At 38.9% G+C, this 18,360-nt stretch overlaps 1 long non-coding RNA gene across 17 annotated transcripts in view; it reads left to right on the forward strand.

Annotated features, from left to right (window-relative positions):
• LOC103346257 (uncharacterized) overlaps nt 1-18,360 on the forward strand; it is a 1,098,305-nt gene that overhangs the window by 151,392 nt on the left and 928,553 nt on the right. The window lies entirely within an intron of this gene.

Below are 18,360 nucleotides of genomic sequence, written 5' to 3' on the forward strand. Positions count from 1 at the left end.
CTCAGAGGTGTTAAAAATATCTAAGTTGCTGTTTTATTCATTTCTGCTATTTACTGACTTTAATGACTTACAGTATATCCAATGAAAAGTACAATGTTTACCCAAGCGGCAAGAGACTCAAAACAGAAATATGGGATGCTGTTAAAAAACCTTGTGGTCTACCAAACAGCATGTATGGCTTTATAGGTGTACCTTGCTTTAGGAAATAGATGGGTGCTGTAACATTTAGGTACATTGATAGGGGCTTTAAAATATACCCGAGGGGCTTGATATTGAAAGGATCTGAGACAGTCACAATCTCTTGGGCCTCAGTTTCCTCCTTTATGCAATGGGATTTCCAATGCCTACGTTATGATTCTGCTCTACAGAGCTGTTATGAAAATTAGAGCTGGTATCAGTGAAAGGAGTTGTAAGCCCCTCAAGTATTGTAGGTCAAAAAGAAGGCCTTTTATTGTTCATGAAAATTCCCATTTTGAAATAAACATCCTTTCAAGAGATTAAAAATGTACAGTATGTCTGTGTTCATGATTATGATAATCTCAGAAGTGAGGGAAATGAAACTTTTTATACTTTTGAATAAAATATCAATATTCTCTCCTTTGACTGCTATTGTAAAGATGCCTTTCCAATAACCATTTATAACTGATACCAAGGAGAGTCCTGTTGAATTGCGTGTCATTTAGCCTGGTGCCTGATAGAGAGTAGATGATCACAGATATTGATTGACTTCTACCAATCACATGTATCATTTTCTGTCCTTTTTTGCTTTAAAGTAGTATTTATTATAGAATATTTGGAAATGCACAAAATCATGCTTGGAGAAGATTACTTAAAAAATCTGTACTTTTAAAACCCAGAGACAAAGTTTAAACAAAAACTACTATGTATCTTGTGGCACTGCATTGAAAAATACTGGTAATAAGATTAATTCATTGTTATTTTTTCTAATATCATAAAGCTTGACCTGAGCAATGAGTCTCTCCAAAGGGTGGTTTATTTATTTGTTTATTTGAAGGGCAGAGGGAAAATCTGTCACCCACTAGTTCATTTCTAAATGACTATAACAGCTGGGGCTGGGACGGGATGAAGCAGGGAGAAGAAATTCCACCTGGGTCTCCCATGTGAGTGGCGGGGACCCAAGTATTTGGCTATCACCTGCTGCTTTCCAAGTGCGTTACTAGGAAGCTGGTCAGAAGCAGAGCAGCCAGAACTCAAACCAGCACTCAGATAATGGGCTAACAGTGCCACAAATGGTGGCTTCACTTGCTGTACTACAGTTCTAGTCCCCAAAGGGTATGTTTTTAATAAGTTTCCAAGTTGACAAGTACTCTGCATATTCTTTTTTATGAGGTAATGTTAACATTAATGGTAACTGCCACTTACTGAACAAGTAGTATATTCTGAGTTAGTACATAGGAGGATACTCTGAAAAGTATGCAGAAAATGCAATTGAAGTAAATCTTATTTTTGTGCAAAAAAAATTGAAATACACGTACATGAGAGATCTCCAAAGAAATCACATAAAATCTGTATTATGAGAAAATTGGGCATGGGTTTCAAATAGTTTTTTTTTCTTTTTTTTTTTTTGTAAAAGTATTTATTTATTTGTTTGAAAGTCAGAGTTACACAGAGAGTGGGAGAGAGAGAGAGAAAGATCTTCCATCTGCTAGTTCCTTCCCCCAGATGGCTGTGAAGGCCTGCACCAGACCGGGTCGGAGCCAGGTCTCCCACATTAGTGGCAAGGGCCCAAGTACTTGGGACATCTTCTGCTGTTTTTCCCAGGCTATTAGCTGGAAGCTGTTTCGGAACTGGAGCAGCCAGGGCATAAACTGCTACTGATACGATTGCCAGCATTGCAGGGAATGACTTTACCCACTTCGCCACAACACTGGTGTCTCAAAAAGTTTTTTACACCAAAATAAACATCTTTTAATTTCATTTTTTACAAACTTTTTGTGGTGCCATTATATTACCCACTTGTTGATCAAAGTGTCATTTAGTAACTTTTGATGATTCTTAGAAGATATGAAGGTACTTCAAAAAGTTCATGGAAGATAGAATTAAAAGATAAATTTTGTGCAGAAAAGTTTTAAAATCCACGCAGTTATTTTTCATAATATGCATTTTCAGTGAACTTTAAAAGATGTAATGATTTTATTTATTTGAAAGTCAGAAAGGAGGGGGAGGTGATAGAAATACATATGTCCCCCACCCATTCCATTGATTCATTCCCCAAATGCCTGTAGTATTTGGGGTTGGGCCAGGCCAAAGCTGGGAGGCAGGATCTTAATTCACATGAATGGCAGGGACCCACTTACTTGAGCCATTATCTTCTGCTTTGCAGGATATGCATTAGTTAGAAGCTGAATTAGGAGTGGAGCCAGGACTCAAATCCAGGTACTCTGGATTTGATAAGTGATGTGGGTGTCCCAAGTAGGATCTTACTGCTGTCCCAAATGCCTACCCCTTCAATAACTTTTTGAATACCTATCATATACCAAGATACTTTTCTTGTCGTCAATGTCTTTGTTTATGTGAAACCATAGGTATGCTACTTCACTGCTCCATGCTTCAGAATCTTCGGTTATAACACAGGAGGTAATTTTTTCTTCCTCATGAGATTCTTAGTTTTAAACAAAGTACAAAGGCACTGAGAACTGTTTTGGAAACAAAAGAATAAGAAGTGGCAATTTGGTGCAAGATCAGTGTGGCAAGGTGACTTGGGATACACGAGTTCCTGTCACTCCAATCATTTTCTAATCCAGCCCCCATGGGCCCAAGCCAGAGTTTTGCTGATGTCACTTCCTCTCACCTTCCCACAACCTGTGAGGTAGGCATTATTGCCTCTGTTTTGTGATATGGACACTGAGGCTTGGAGTGATTAAGCTCCTTGCCCAGGGTCACAAATCTTGTAAGAAGGAGGACTGGTATGATAAACCAAATCTGAAATCCATGTGCTTTCTAGGACACAACTCCGATAATTTTAGCAATATCGGGGATATCCGATGTGAATGTGGCCTTGCAAAGATCACTAATTGACAAGGGAAGGATGCCTTGATGCAAAAGGTCAGGTCAACATGAAGAGGCTATGCTTTTTTTTTTTTTTCTCTTTTTTAAAGAGGAATGCACCTATCATACTTCCCCATTTAATTGAAGTTCTGATATTTAACATACTGGCTTCTTAATCTAAAATCATATATCCTGTGATAAACTTATCAACCTGTATTTGGTTTTTCCCCACAAATCCCACTTTTCCTGTGCATTTCAGGTCATCTCTTGGTGCATCACTGAGATTTCTCAGTCCACGTAAGTCTCTCCTATCCCTGTCTCCTTCTCACCCTTAATTTTGCCTGCATTGTGGTTACTGCCCAAGGAAGAGTAAACTGTAGAAAGGACTCCACATGGCTGGGCGGAAGTTTGGTATTGCATCTGCTCTGAGAGCTCAGAGGAATTGCTTAAAAGGGCGTAAGCTGAAAAGACAGGTTGCAGATTGAATTGTCATATGCTTGTAAAGTATCTTTTTTGAAAGAAAAGGCCATTTTCTCCAGGGACATACTTGACTTTAGTCATCTTTATGAAAGGTATAGACCCTTTTATAAAAATAATACAAAATCATAGCAGCATTGTTGATTGTACTTTGTTGGGTATTTTGACCCACATAATCTCAGTTCATCTTCACCATAATCCTGCAAAGTGAGTATTATTATCTTTGCCTTTACACAAAGGGAATTGGGACCTAAAGAAATTGAATTCTTTGCCCAGGGTCACCCCTCAAGGAAGTGTAGGCACTAGTAAGACTCATGCTCTGGTCTCTTTTTCTGAAGGCCCCACTCTTTGTACTCTTTCTTGCATGAACTGGTTTATTAAATATGAATGGAGAAAACTTTGGTAGAAGATCTTTTCCTCAAAGGAAGCCTCAAAATCCCTTCTCTGCTTGTAAGTGGACACATTAGTATGTTCTTCATGAGCATCTATAAATTATCTATAGTGTGATCAATTCTGAAGCTGGCAAGGACAAACTTGGGCAAATAGCTTCTCTTTACAGAAAGTCTAGGATTGAAAAGAGAATGGCTATGCTCTGTGCCATGAATTTTTCAAGAGGAATGTTGCAAGGGATAGAAATCTTGATAGATATGATTTTTTTTTGAAAAGCTCCATATGAGAAAAATTTCCACAAGGGACATCCGTTTTACCAACTTGGTGAAGACTGAAACTGCAGAGCTTCTAGGATCAAAGTGTATTCTCAATGTGAAGAGCTATCCCCTGATGATCAGGCTGGAAGAGGGAGGGCTCCTTTAATCTTTTTTGCTTTGTTTTATTATTTTTTTTCCAAAGGGAAAAATTCCCTTTTCATTTTCTTTTGCTGACTAACTCTTCCCTTTAATCATTTTCTTCTCAAGACTCTTGGCATTGCTTCCCCTTTACATTAAGAATGAATATAAACACAAGTCTTTTTTGAGCTTCTACTTAAGGGCATTTTTTTTCTTGTAGCATTGAAAGGTAAGCAACAGAGAGAGGAAGGGATGGTGGGGATGAAACTTCAGCAGAATAGAAAGTTCTCCATGTCCCCTCTTCTCTGTGCATTCCCAAATTGTGGAGGAAGATGTGTCTTATTTTCATGAGCTGGAGGAAATAAAGAGACTTTGAATGACATTCACAATCTGCAAAGTCAATTACAGGAGCCAGAGGTACTTCTTTATAAATGAAACTTGAGGTTTTTGGTATGGAGTATATGTGCTAAAAATTTTACATCTTCATTCAAAGTGTCCTAACCTTTTGGATAAAAGCCAAAACAAGGGGTTTAAGGTCACTCCACACAGCTCTTTGTCTAAAATGGATGCATACAATTGAAGTCAATGTTGAGTTGTCCATTTCAAAAAATCTTCAATTACTAAGAAATCAAATCATCATTGTTATCTTATTACTATATGGAAAAAATTGATTACCTGATCTTTAGTTTCTTACTCCGTTCTATCTCTAATTTTGTTGTTTGGGTATTATTGGACTATCAACACGCTTCCTGAATAATCAATCTTGTTAATTTAGCCTATAAACCACTTTCTCCCCTTGTGTCTGGTGTAACATATTGTTTAGTAATGTGCCCAGTAAAGCATAAAAAGTAACTCTCAGAAATGGAAAAGGAAAGAGCACTCAGATTTTGAACTTGGGCATCTTGCATTTTCCCTGTCCGCTGGGCTATGTGGTAACTGGCTTTTTACTTATTTTGTTTTTAGGCATATGACTAACCCTTCCTCATTGTGCTCAGCAGCCAAACAAAATGCACAGTGCGATATTCTGAAGCTCCCACTCATTCTTCATTGCTTTTATGACAAAGCTGTCCCTCCTCATGTCTGCTCTGCCCTCTGACCCAAGGCGTTTGCTTCAAGTAAACATGCCAGATGGTGGAGAAAAGTGATGGGTCAAAGAACAACCCTCCAGGGTCAGGAGTCACCAAATCCTTCCTCACAAAGCAAACTTAAAAGCAACAATTTCACCAAATGCTGTGGAGTGCTTCCACAGTGGAAGTGGAGGTGGGGAGAGCAGACCTTAATTACATACTTTGCTTTCAGGGCCTAATGGTGTTAGGTAGTGTCTATTGGCTAATTTGGACGTAAGCGATTTATGAGAAACGATAAGAAGACAAGTTGGACAGATGGATCCATCTTACACTCAGTAAAGAGCAGCAAGGTGAATAGTTTGTGTGTGAATGAGTTTCCTAAGCTCCAGCCAGGACATCACAGAGACAATTTAGATTCCTTTTCTTTTTTTTTTTTTATTTTTAGGGACTATTGTTGAAAGTTGAGGGCAAAGAGATACCATTGTCTAAAATACACTGGATGCCTAAAACGGTTCTCATAACCCCTGAGGAAGAATTTAGACAAAGATCTTCTTCTCTTGGTTTAGCGTGGTGCTGTGTCAGTCTGAGTAGGTATCTGAGCATTTGTGGAGTCACTGTAACTACATTAAATGTGAGGCTGTCGATAGTCTTTTTATGTTGCTGTTTTTTTTTTTTTTGTAGCTTAGTACCTTTATTTTATTTTATTTTTTTCTGTTGCTGTTTTTAAAAGTTATTTAACAGTATGTTTGTTAGCATTTACTTAGCCTGTGTGTTTTAGAAAGAGCATTAGACTATGATTACTTCTTGCAGATGAACTGGCATAGGCAGGCACACTTAGCTCCCTCTGCAGATGACGACAACAGGGCATGCCTAGAAAATGTTGTATATGTATAAAGAAAATGCTGAATTATTTTAAAACAATAATCAGAAAGCTGAGCAAATTTTGAATTTTTTCTAGGCAGGGTATTAAAATACAATCATGGTCCTAAAAATTCTTATGGGCTAAGTATTATCATGTATGACTTTCAAGATGAATGTGACTTTTTTTTTTTAAAATAAGCTTATTTATTTATTTATTTATATAAGAGAAGATTTCACATATTTAATATATATGGTTTTAGGAACCAATCTCTTTCCTTCTTCCTTTTTATTTTTGTGATAATATACTTTTTAAAAATTAATTTATTTGAAAGAGTTACAGAGCTAAGTAGAGCCAAAGTGAGAGAGAGAGAGAGAGAGAGAGGTCTTCCATCTACTGGTTCATTCCCCAAATGACTGCAATGGCCTGAGATGAGCTGATCCAAAGCCAGGAGCCAGGAGCCAGGAGCTTCTTTCAGGTTTCCCACATGGGTGCAGGGGCCCAAGGACTTGGGCCATCTTCTACTGCTTTCCCAGGCCATAGCAGAGAGCTGGATGGGAAGTGGAGAAGCCGGGACTCAAACTGGTGCCCAAATGGGATGCTGACACTTCAGGCCGTGGCTTTATCCCACTGCACCACAGCGCTGGCCCAATAATATACTTTTTTTTTTTTTTTGACAGGCAGAGTGGACAGTGAGAGAGAGAGACAGAGAGAAAGGTCTTCCTTTGCCGTTGGTTCACCCTCCAATGGCCGCCGCGGCCGGCGCACCGCGCTGATCCAAAGGCAGGAGCCAGGTGCTTCTCCTGGTCTCCCATGCGGGTGCAGGGCCCAAGCACTTGGGCCATCCTCTACTGCACTCCTGGGCCATAGCAGAGAGCTGAACTGGAAGAGGGGCAACTGGGACAGAATCCGGCGCCCCGACCGGGAATAGAACCCGGTGTGCTGATGCCGCAAGGTGGAGGATTAGCCTATTGAGCCACGGCGCTGGCCCCAATAACATACTTTTAACTTACTTTGTAATCAGATATTTAATCCTCCACTAAATAAAACATTCAGCAAATAGAAAGTAGAAAGGCTACTGTTCCTCAGAAGTGTAGACAAGGATGGTAAGCAATAATCAAATCTCAAGATGCCAGTTTCACTAATATATTTTTTTGTACTCTATATATTAGTGACTGTAAATCAGGCATGATATTTGTCTTTTTGGGATTGGTTTATTTCAGTTAGCATAATGGTCTGCAATTGCATTCATTTTGTTTCAAAAGACAGGATTTCATTCTTTTTTATAGCTGAATAGTATTTCATCGTGTGTATATATCACAATTTTTTATCTAGTTAGTCATCCTTTGATTGACATCTGGATTGATTCTACTACTATAAATGTGGGGTACAGGTAACTCTTTCATATGCTGATTTCATTTCCTTTGGGTGCTGGCATGGCTGGGTCATATGATAGACCTATTTTCAGATTTGAGGAAACTACAATTTGTCTTCCATGGTAGTTGTGCTAGTTTATATTCCCACTGCAAGTATATTAGGGTACCTGCCACCTTTTTTCTACTAAGTATTGGATCTCATTTTGTGGGAAAATGAACTTTCTAGCAGGAATATAGTATAAAATAGAGAGCTTAATTGAAATTCCAAGTGCAGAGATTATTTGTGGGGCTAGATTTGTGTCTTTATTAAAGTTACCAAGGGGCTGGCACTGTAGCATGGGGAGTAAAGCCGCTATGTGTGATGCAGCATCCCACCTGTGCGACGATTTGAGTCCTGGCTGCTCTGCTTCTGATAAGAGTCCCTGTTGGTGTGCCAGGGAAGGCAATGGAGGATGACCCAAGTGCTTGGGCTGCAGCTCCCATGTGGGAGACCTGGAGGAAACTCTTAGCTCTTGGCTTCAGATTGGCCCAGCTCCAGCCTTTGTGACCATTCAGGGAATGGACCAACGGATAGAAGATCTCTGTCTCTTCCTCTCTCTCTCTGCCTTTCAAATAAATAAATAATTTTAAAACAAAAAGCTACCAAGCTTCTCTGACACATCACCCATGAAAAGAATTGTAATCATAGATATTCTTCAAGTATTATTAAATTAACACTTAATAATATTAATAACTACCAGCTACTGATATTCTACTATGGGCTACTGACTTGACTTTAGATTCATGCTTTACTTCACTTTCTCCACTCAAGCAAAAGTGACAGCAACTAAAATTTATTGCTGAGTTTATTGATTTCCATGTTATTTCATTAATCCCCACAACAACCTTAGAAAATAAGGATGATTATTAGTGTCATCTTATAAGTGAGGAAAAATGAAGTTTGTAGAAATTAAGCAATTTGCTCAAGATTATATAACTGGTAAATAGCAGACAGATTAGATCACAGGGTTCAAACTCTTTTTTTTTGAATTTGAATAAAGAATGGTTTTTACTGTATACGGGAGAAATGGTCATCTTCCATCTGATTATTGTTGATAGTACTAATGAATTATATGGCATACAGTACCACAATACACTTTTCAAATGAAGTTCATTAACATATTGCTTAAAATATTGCTTTATGCTCTTTATTTGAAGATAAGTATTTATGGTATAACTTATTTTTTAAAGCTTTATTTTATTTATTTGAAAGACAGAGTTACAGAGAGAGGTAGAGACAGAGAGAGAGGTCTTCCATCCAATGGTTCACTCCACAATTGGCTGCAAAAGCAGAAGATGCACCAATCCAAAGCCAGGAGCTAGGAGCTTCTTCTGGGTCTCCCACGTGGGTGCAGGAGCCAAGGACTTGGGCCATCTTCTACCGCTATCCCAGGCCATAGCAGAGAGCTGGATTGGAAGAGGAGCAGCTGGGACTAGAACCAGCACCCATATGGGATGCCAGCGCTTCAGGCCAGGGCTCTAGCCTGCTGCACAATAGGGTCGACCCTGGGATAACTTTTTGTTTTTTAACTTTTATTTAATGAATATAAATTTCCAAAGTACGGCTTATGGATTACAATGGCTCCCCCCCCCCATAACTTCCCTCCCACCCGCAAACCTCCCCTTTCCCTCTCCCTCCCCCCTTCCATTCACATCAAGATTCATTTTCAATTCTCTTTATATACAGATCAGTTTAGCATACATTAAGTAAAGATTTCAACAGTTTGAACCCACATATAAACACAAAGTGAAAAATACTGTTTGAGTACTAGTTATAGCATTAAATCTCAATGTACAGCACATTAAGGACAGAGATCCTACATGAGGAATAAATGCACAGTGACTCCTGTTGTTGACTTAACAAAGTGACACTCTTGTTTATGGCATCAGTAATCACCCTAGGCTTTTGTCATGAGGTGCCAAGGCTATGGAAGCCTTTTGAGTTCACCAACTCTGATCATATTTAGACAAGGCCATGGTCAAAGTGGAAGTTCTCTCCTCCCTTCAGAGAAAGGTACCTCCTTCTTTGATGACCTTTTCTTTCCACTGGGATCTCACTCGTGGGGATCCTCCATAAAGGGTTTGTTTTTTTTTTTTTTTTTTTTTTTTTTTTTTTTTTTTTTTTTTTTTTGCCAGAGTGTTTTGGCCTTCCATGCCTGAAATACTCTCATGGGCTTTTCAGCCAGATCCGCATGCCTTAAGGGCTGATTCTGAGGCCAGAGTGCTGTTTAGGACATCTGCCATTCTATGGGTCTGCTGTGTATCTCGCTTCCCATATTGGATCGTTCTCTCCCTTTTTCACTCTATCAGCCAGTATTTGCAGACACTAGTCTTGTTTATGTGCTCCCTTTGGCTCTTAGTCCTATCATTATGATTAATTGTGAACAGAAATTGATCACTGGGACTAGTGAGATGGCATTGGTACATGCCACCTTGATGGGATTGAATTGGAATCCCCTGGTATGTATCTAACTCTACTGTTTGAGGTAAGTCAGCTTGAGCATGTCCCGAATTGCACATCTCTTCCCTCTCTTATTCCCACTCTTATATTTAACAGCAATCACTTTTCAGTTAAGTTTCAACACTTGAGAATAACTGTGTATTGATTACAGTATTCAACCAAAAGTATTGTTCAAGGCATTATTATTATTATTTTATTTTTTTTTTTGTAGCTGAAGTTTTCTTTTTTTTTTTTTTAAACTTTTATTTAATGCATATAAATTTCCAAAGTACGACTTATGGATTACAATGGCTTCTCCCCCATACCGTCCCTCCCACCCACAACCCTCCCCTTTCCCACTCCCTCTCCCCTTCCATTCACATCAAGATTCATTTTTGATTATCTTAATATACAGAAGATCAGCTTAGTATACATCAAGTATGGATTTCAACAGTTTGCTCCCACACAGAAACATAAAGTGAAAAATAATAGATGATTTTTTTTAAATGATGATGAAATCAGAGCAGACCTATTGTCATGTTTTTTTTTTTTTTTTTTTTTTTTTTTTTTTTTTTTTTTTTTTTACAGAGGATCAGTTTAGTATGCATTAAGTAAGGATTTCAACAGTTTGCACCCCCATAGAAACACAAAGTGAAATATATTGTTTGAGTACTCGTTATAGCATTAAATCTCAATGTACAGCACATTAAGGATAGAGATCCTACATGAGGAGTAAGTGCACAGTGACTCCTGTTGTTGACTTTACCAATTGACACTCCTGTCTATGGCATCAGTAATCTCCCTATGCTCCAGTCATGAGTTTCCAAGGCTATGGAAGCCCTCTGAGCTCTCCGACTCTTATCTTGTTTAGACAAGGTCATAGTCAAAGTGGAGGTTCTCTCCTCCCTTCAGAGAAAGGTACCTCCTTCTTTGATGACCTGTTCTTTCCGCTGGGATCTCACTCGCAGAGATCTTTTGCCAGAGTGTCTTGGCTTTCCATGCCTGAAGTACTCTCATGAGCTTTTCAGCCAGCTCCGAATGCCTTTAGGGCTGATTCTGAGGCCAGAGTGCTATTTAGGACATCTGCCATTCTATGAGTCTGCTGAGTATCTCACTTCCCATGTTGGATCACTCTCCCCTTTATTTACTCCATCGGTTAGCGTTAGCAGGTACTAGACTTGTCTATGTGCTCCCTTTGACTCCCAGTCCCTCCACCATGACCAACTGTGAACTGAAACTGATCACCTGGAACAGTGAGATGGCATTGGTACATGCCACCTCGATGGGATTGAATTGGAATCCCCTGGTATGCTTCCAACTCCACCACTTGGGGCAAGTCAGCCTGAGCATGTCCTAAATTATACATCTCTTCCCTCTCCCATTCCCACCACCATGTTCAACAGGGATCACATTTCAGTTAATTTTCAACACTTAAGAATAACTGTGCATCAATTACAGATCTAAACCAGTCATATTAAGTAGAACAGATAAAAAACTACTAAGAGGGATAATGTATTAAGTTGTTCATTAACAGTCAGGGCTATGCTGATCAAGCCACCGTTTCCCATAGTGTCCACCTCACTCCAACAGGTTTCCCTCTTGGTGTTCAGTCAGTCGTCACCGATCAGGGAGAACATATGGTATTTGTCCCTTTGGGACTGGCTTATTTCACTCAGCATGATGTGTTCCAGATTCCTCCATTTTGTTGCAAATGACTGGATTTCGTTGTTTCTTACTGCGGTATAGTATTCTAAAGAGTACATATCCCATAATTTCTTTATCCAGTCTATCGTTGATGGGCATTTAGGTTGGTTCCAGGTCTTAGCTATTGTGAATTGAGCTGCAATAAACATTAGGGTGCAGACCTCTTTTTTGTTTGCCAATTTAAATTCCTTTGGGTAAATTCCAAGGAGTGGGATGGCTGGGTCGAACGGTAGGGTTATCTTCAGGTTTCTGAGGAATCTCCAGACTGACTTCCATAGTGGCTTGACCAGTTTGCATTCCCACCAACAGTGGGTTAGTGTCCCTTTTTCCCCACATCCTCGCCAGCATCTGTTGTTGGTAGATTTCTGCATGTGAGCCATTCTAACCGGGGTGAGGTGAAACCTCATTGTGGTTTTGATTTGCATTTCCCTGATTGCTAATGACCTTGAACATTTTTTCATGTGCCTGTTGGCCATTTGGATTTCCTCTTTTGAAAAATGTCTATTGAGGTCCTTGGCCCATCTCTTAAGTGGGTTGTTATTGCATCAAATTGAGAAGTTTCTGTACTGCAAAAGAAACAGTCAGGAGAGTGAAGAGACAACCGACAGAATGGGAAAAAATATTTGCAAACTATGCAACAGATAAAGGGTTAATAACCAGAATCTACAAAGAGATCAAGAAACTCCACAAAAACAAAACCAACAACCCACTTAAGAGATGGGCATTATTATTTTTAAAAAATATTTTATTTATTTATTTGAGAGGTGAGTTACAGACAAAGAGAGAGAGAGAGTAAAGGTCTTCCTTCTGTTGGTTCACTCCCCAAATGGCTGAAATGGCTGGAGCTGGGCCAATCCGAAGCTAGGAGCCAGGTGCTTCTTCCTGGTCTCTCATGTGGGTGCAGGGGCCCAAGCACTTGGGCCATCTTCTTCTGCTTTCCCAGGCCACAGCAGGGAGCTGGATTGGAAGAGGAGCAGCCGGCACTAGAACTGGTGCCCATATGGGATGTCAGCGCTGCAGGCGGAGGATTAACCTACTGCACCAGGGCGCTGGACTCTCAAGGCATTATTATTATCATCCTGCTATGTTGTAAAGCTGGTATTCAGAGATGATGCATCCATTCAAAGTCAGTTGGCTAGCAAAAGTCAGAGGGTAATACAAATTTAGGATTTTCTGAATTAAATGCTCACCCTTGATATATTGGTAGCTCTTTATAGATCTGCATTCAACCACTTAGCAAAGTAATTGATATCTTCCATTAAATCTGTAATATGTATGGACTGGTTCTCATTACATCAGGGCTCATGCCTAGTGGGTGACTTTCTAGAATGCTTGCACACTTCTGGTCCCAATAATTTAATTGTGTATTTATAGTTTTGTAGTTTCCAGACATGTTTATACAAGTTGAACATGTTACTATAGTTATATAATTATTTTAAAGATCATCTAACCAATAAAATATGAATGTGAAAATAGAATTATTTCCACACAAGCTAAACTGGATGAAAAGAATTTATACAGGCAAGTTTTCAGCCAACTTAAGTGTGAGTGAGACAATTGTAGAAGATTGGGGGGAAATAAAAACCTAGAAAATTTCTACACTAGCAATTGCTTCACATTTGTACTTAAGTTTTCATTCCTCTTTTAAACAATTCCCAGATCTTAAAAAAAAAAAACTTGGTTCTAAATTGAAAGACTAGCCAATAATAAATATTTACTCATGCTAGATTAAAATAAAATATTTAAGTTATATACTTATCATTTTATAATTGCTGATGATTCCTGATAAAAGATTCTCTATTTTCCTGCATATAACTGAGAAAACTTAGGTGCAGGCTGACTAATTCACTGACTTAGATCCTATGAAGTAGTAAGTGATCAAGCTGAGATGAAGAGGCACAGTTGGTAGCATGATGAACTCTAGAGTTGTCCATGGCCTGTGTTTTGTCTTTTACTGTCTTGTCAAGGATGATAAATTTGAATGTTAGGAATCATTTGCCAGGAAATTTGATGCGAAGTAACTCAGCTCAGGCATACCTTGAGGCTGTCCCCACCCCATGTCATTCCTTGCCTCCAGAAAGAATTTACCTACTTGATTTTGAAAAACTCAAGGGAAGAATGTCTCCTCACATCATATTATGATTATCATTGTTCCAAGAATTTTATTTTCTTTAGCACTTCTACCAATATACACTCCTGAGTTGTAGAGCTTTTAGACAGTAGGAAAGAACAGTAATGACTTATGGTGACGTGACAACATTGCTGAAGATGTAAACCCCAGATCTTCTCTAATTTCATGCTGTCTCCCATAACTACTCATTTGGCATTTTCTGAATTGTTAAAAACTGAAAAAAAGACATTGTGTTTTAGACTTGGCTATTAAAAAATTTTTTTAAATTTATTTGACAGGTAGAGTTATAGACAGTGAGAAAGGTCTTCCTTCCGTTGGTTCACTCCCCAAATGGCCACTATGGCTGGCGCTGCGCAGATCCAAAACCAGGAGCCAGGTGTTTCTTCCTGGTCTCCTATGCAGGTGCAGGGCCCAAGCACTTGGGCCATCCTCCACTGCCCTCCCGGGCCACAGCAGAGAGCTGGACTGGAAGAGGACCAACCGACTCTAGAATCCTGTGCCCTAAAATAATTTTTTAAAATATTTTACTTATTTGAAAGGGTAGTGACAGAGAGAGAGAGAGAGGGAGGGAGAGGGAGGGAGGGAGGGAGGGAGAGAGAGAGAGAAAGAAACCTTCCATCTGCTAGTTCACTCTCCAATGGCTACAATGCTCAAGGCTGTTTCGGGCTGAAGCCAGGAACTAAGAACTTCTTCTGGGCCTCCCACATGTGTAGCAAGGGCTCAACTACTTAGGCCATCCTCCACTGCTTTCCAAGGTACATTACCAGAGAGCTGGTTTACAAGCAGAGCAGCTGGTCTCAGATCAGTGCTCTCTGATTTGAGATGCCTGTATCACAGGTGGCTTAACTGCTGTGCCACAATGCTGACCCCTATTAAAGTAATTTTTAAAAAGAATATATTGTGGCTGCCATTGTGGTATAGTAGGTAAGCCTCCACCTGTGATGTTGGCATTCCATATGGGTACCAGTTCAAGACCTGGCTTCTTCCACTTCCCATCCAGCTCCCTGCTAATGCCCCTGGAGAAGCAGTGGAAGATGGCTCAAGTACTTGGGCCCCTGCACCCATGCGGGAGACCTCGAAGAAGCTCTGAGCTCCTGGCTTTGGCATAACCCAGCCCTAGTTGTTGCAGCCATTTGGGGAGTGAACCAGTAGATAGAAGATTCTCATTCTCTCTCTCTCAATTTCTCTCTCTCTCTCTCTCTTTATAACTAACTCTGCCTTTCAGGTAAATAAATAAAAAAAATGAGTACTTATTATTTGTTGAGTTAACAAGAATATCATCGTTTCCTAGATAATGATTCCTGATTACATCTTCTTGAGAGTTGAGGCAGGGTAAGTCTGAACAAGGGAGGAACTGGTGCATATACCCCTACCTGTTTTTTTTTTTTTTTTAAAGGCTTTGTTAATTTAATTATCTGTTCTATAAAAGTTATTTTGACTGTATAACAAATCATTCCACAAATTACTGGCTTATATAAACAGGCTTATTTGCTATCTCTCATGGTTTTTTTTGGGTCAAGAATTTGGCTGTTAGGAATTTGGTTGTGGGGCAGGCATTGTGGCACAGTGGGTTAAGCTGCTGCTTGGTACAACTACATCCCATAAGGAAATGACAATTCCAGTCCCAGCTTCTCTGCTAACTGATCTAGCTTCCACTAATGCATCCGTGGAGGCAGCAGATTATAGCTCAAGTGTCTTGGATTTTGCCACCCACATGGGAGATCTGGATGGAGTTCTAGCTCCTGTTTTGGCCTGGTCCAAACGTGGCCATTACAGGCATTTGGGGAGTAAGTCAGCAAATGGAAAATCTCTCTCTTCTCTGTCTCTCACCACCCCTTTCTTTTATTAATGTAAAGAGAATTGATTTCATCTGCCTCATAGGTACAATTCTAAAAATATAATGATACTTCCCTCCCCCTTCCTTCTTTTCTTTTTGAATTTTTGCAGTATCATATTTTTAATTTACTTTATAGTCACAGGCTTAATGCTCCTCTAAATTAGGAGTTTAACAAGTAAAAGGTGGAAAGACCACTGTTCAGCAAGAATACAGACAGTGCTGTATATAATAATTAAATCCCAAGATGTCAATTTCACTCATATACATTAAGTTTTCTTATACTCTATACATTAGCTATCACAAATCAGAGAAAATATGTGATAATTGTCTTTTTGGCATTAACTTATTTCACTAAGCATAATGGTCTCAAGTTGCATCTGTTTTGTTACAAAAATAGAAATTCATCCCTTTTTATGGCTGTGTTGTATTCCATCATATGTATATACCACATTTTCTTTATTCAGTCATCAGTTGATAGACATCAAGGTTTATTCCATATCTTAGCTACTGTGAATTCTTATAGGCATGTCCATACAGGTAATTCATATGCTGATTTTATTTCCTTTGGTTTTATTCCCAGGAGTGGGATAGCTGGGTCATGTGATAGATCTATTTTCAGATTTCTGAGGAACCTCCATATTATCTTCTGTATTGGTTGTACTAGTTTACATTCCCACTAACAGCATATTAAGATACCTTTTTATCTACATCCTTACCAGCAATTGCTATTTTTTGATTTTCAGATGATAGCCAATCTAACTGGGGTGAGGTGAAACCACATTGTGTTTTTTATTTGCATTTCTCTGATGGGTAGTGATTCTGAGTATCTTTTCGTGTGTCTATGGGCCATTTGTATTGCATCCTTCAAAAAATGCCTGTTTATGTGCTTAGCCCATTTCTTAACTGGATTGCTTGTTTTACTGCTGTAGAGTTTCTTGGGCTTCTTATATATTCTGGATATTAATCCTTTGTTAAATGTTTAGTTTACAAATATTTTCTCCCATTCTGTTGGCTGCCTCTTCACTTTATTGAGATTTCCTTTGCTGTGCATAAGCTACTTAGCTTGATGTAATCCCATTTGTCTGTTTTTGCTTAGGGTTTTATCCATGAAGTCTTTATGTATGCCAATGTCCTGCAGCTTTCCCTCAATGTTTTCCTCTAATAGTATGATGGTTTTAAGCCTTATGTATAGATCCTTGAACTATTGTGGGTTGATTTTTGTATATGGTATAAGATAGGGATCTTGTTTCATACTTCTGCATGCAGAGATCCAGTTTTCCCAGAACCATTTTAAGAGACTGTCTTTTCTCCAGAGAGTGATTTTAGTTCATTTGTCAAAATTTAGTTAGTTATAGATGTGTGGATTGATTTCTAGAGTTTCTATTCTGTTCCATTTGTCCACATGTCTATTTTTGGGCCAATAACAGGCTCTTTTAATTATAACAATTCTGTAATATGTCTTGAAATCTGGTATTGTGATGCTTTTGGCTTTGCTTTTATTGTTCAAGATTGCTTTGGCTAATTGCGTTTTCTTGTGTTTCCATATGAATTTTAGGATCATTTTTTCCAGCTCTGAAAAGAATATATCTTTTGTAGTCTGATTGAAGTTTCATTGAATCTTAAGCTGATTTTAGTATTTGGACATTTTTATGATATTCATTCTTCCAATCTCTGAATATGGAAGATTTTTCCTTTTTTTGTATCTTATATTTCTTTCCTTAGTGTTTTATAATTTTCATTGTAGAGATTTTTCACAACCTTGGTTAAATTTAACCCAAGATATTTACAGTTTTTGTAGCTATTGTGAATGGGACTGATCTTAGAAAATCTGTCTCAGCCATAACATTGTTAGTGTATATGAATGCTATTCATTTTTAATGTGTTGATTTTATATGCTGCAACTTTGCCAAACTCTCTTATGAGTTCCAAGAGTGTCACAGTGGAATCTTTTGATTCCTTTATATAAAAGATCATGTCATCTGCAAATGGGGATATATTGACTTCCTTTTTTCCAATTTGTATCCCTTTGATTTCTTTTTCTTGCCTAAGGGCTCTGGCTAAAAATTCCAGAAATATATTGAACAGTAATGATGACAGTTTGTATCTTTGGTTCTGGATCTTAGTGGAAATATTTCCAGCTTTAGTGCATTCAATATACTGGCTATGGTTTTGTCACATATTGCCTTGATTGTGTTGAGGTATGTTTCTTCTGTACTTAATTCTTTAAAAAAGATTTATTTATTTATTTATTTATTTATTAGAGAGGCAGAGGCAGAGAGAGTCGTCTTCCATCTGCTAGTTCTTTCCCCAAGTGGCTGCCATAGCAGGAGCTGGACCTGTCTGAAGCCAGGAGCCTGGAGCTTCCTCTAGGTCTCCCACACGGGTACAGGGGCCCAGGCACTTGGCCCATCTTCTACAGCTTACTCAGGCAGTAGCAGAGAGCTGGATTGGAAGCGGAGCAGCTGGGACTGAAACTAGCACCCATATGGGATGCCAGCACTGCAGGCAGTGACTTTACCTGCTATGCCACAGCAACGGTCCCAGTACTCAGTTTTTAAATTTTTTTTTATCATGAAAGGATGATGAATTTTATGAAATGCTTTCTCTGCATCTATTGAGATAATCATATGTTTTTT

This window comes from Oryctolagus cuniculus, chromosome 1, assembly GCF_964237555.1.
Source record: "Oryctolagus cuniculus chromosome 1, mOryCun1.1, whole genome shotgun sequence".
Classification (NCBI taxonomy): Eukaryota; Metazoa; Chordata; class Mammalia; order Lagomorpha; family Leporidae; genus Oryctolagus; species Oryctolagus cuniculus.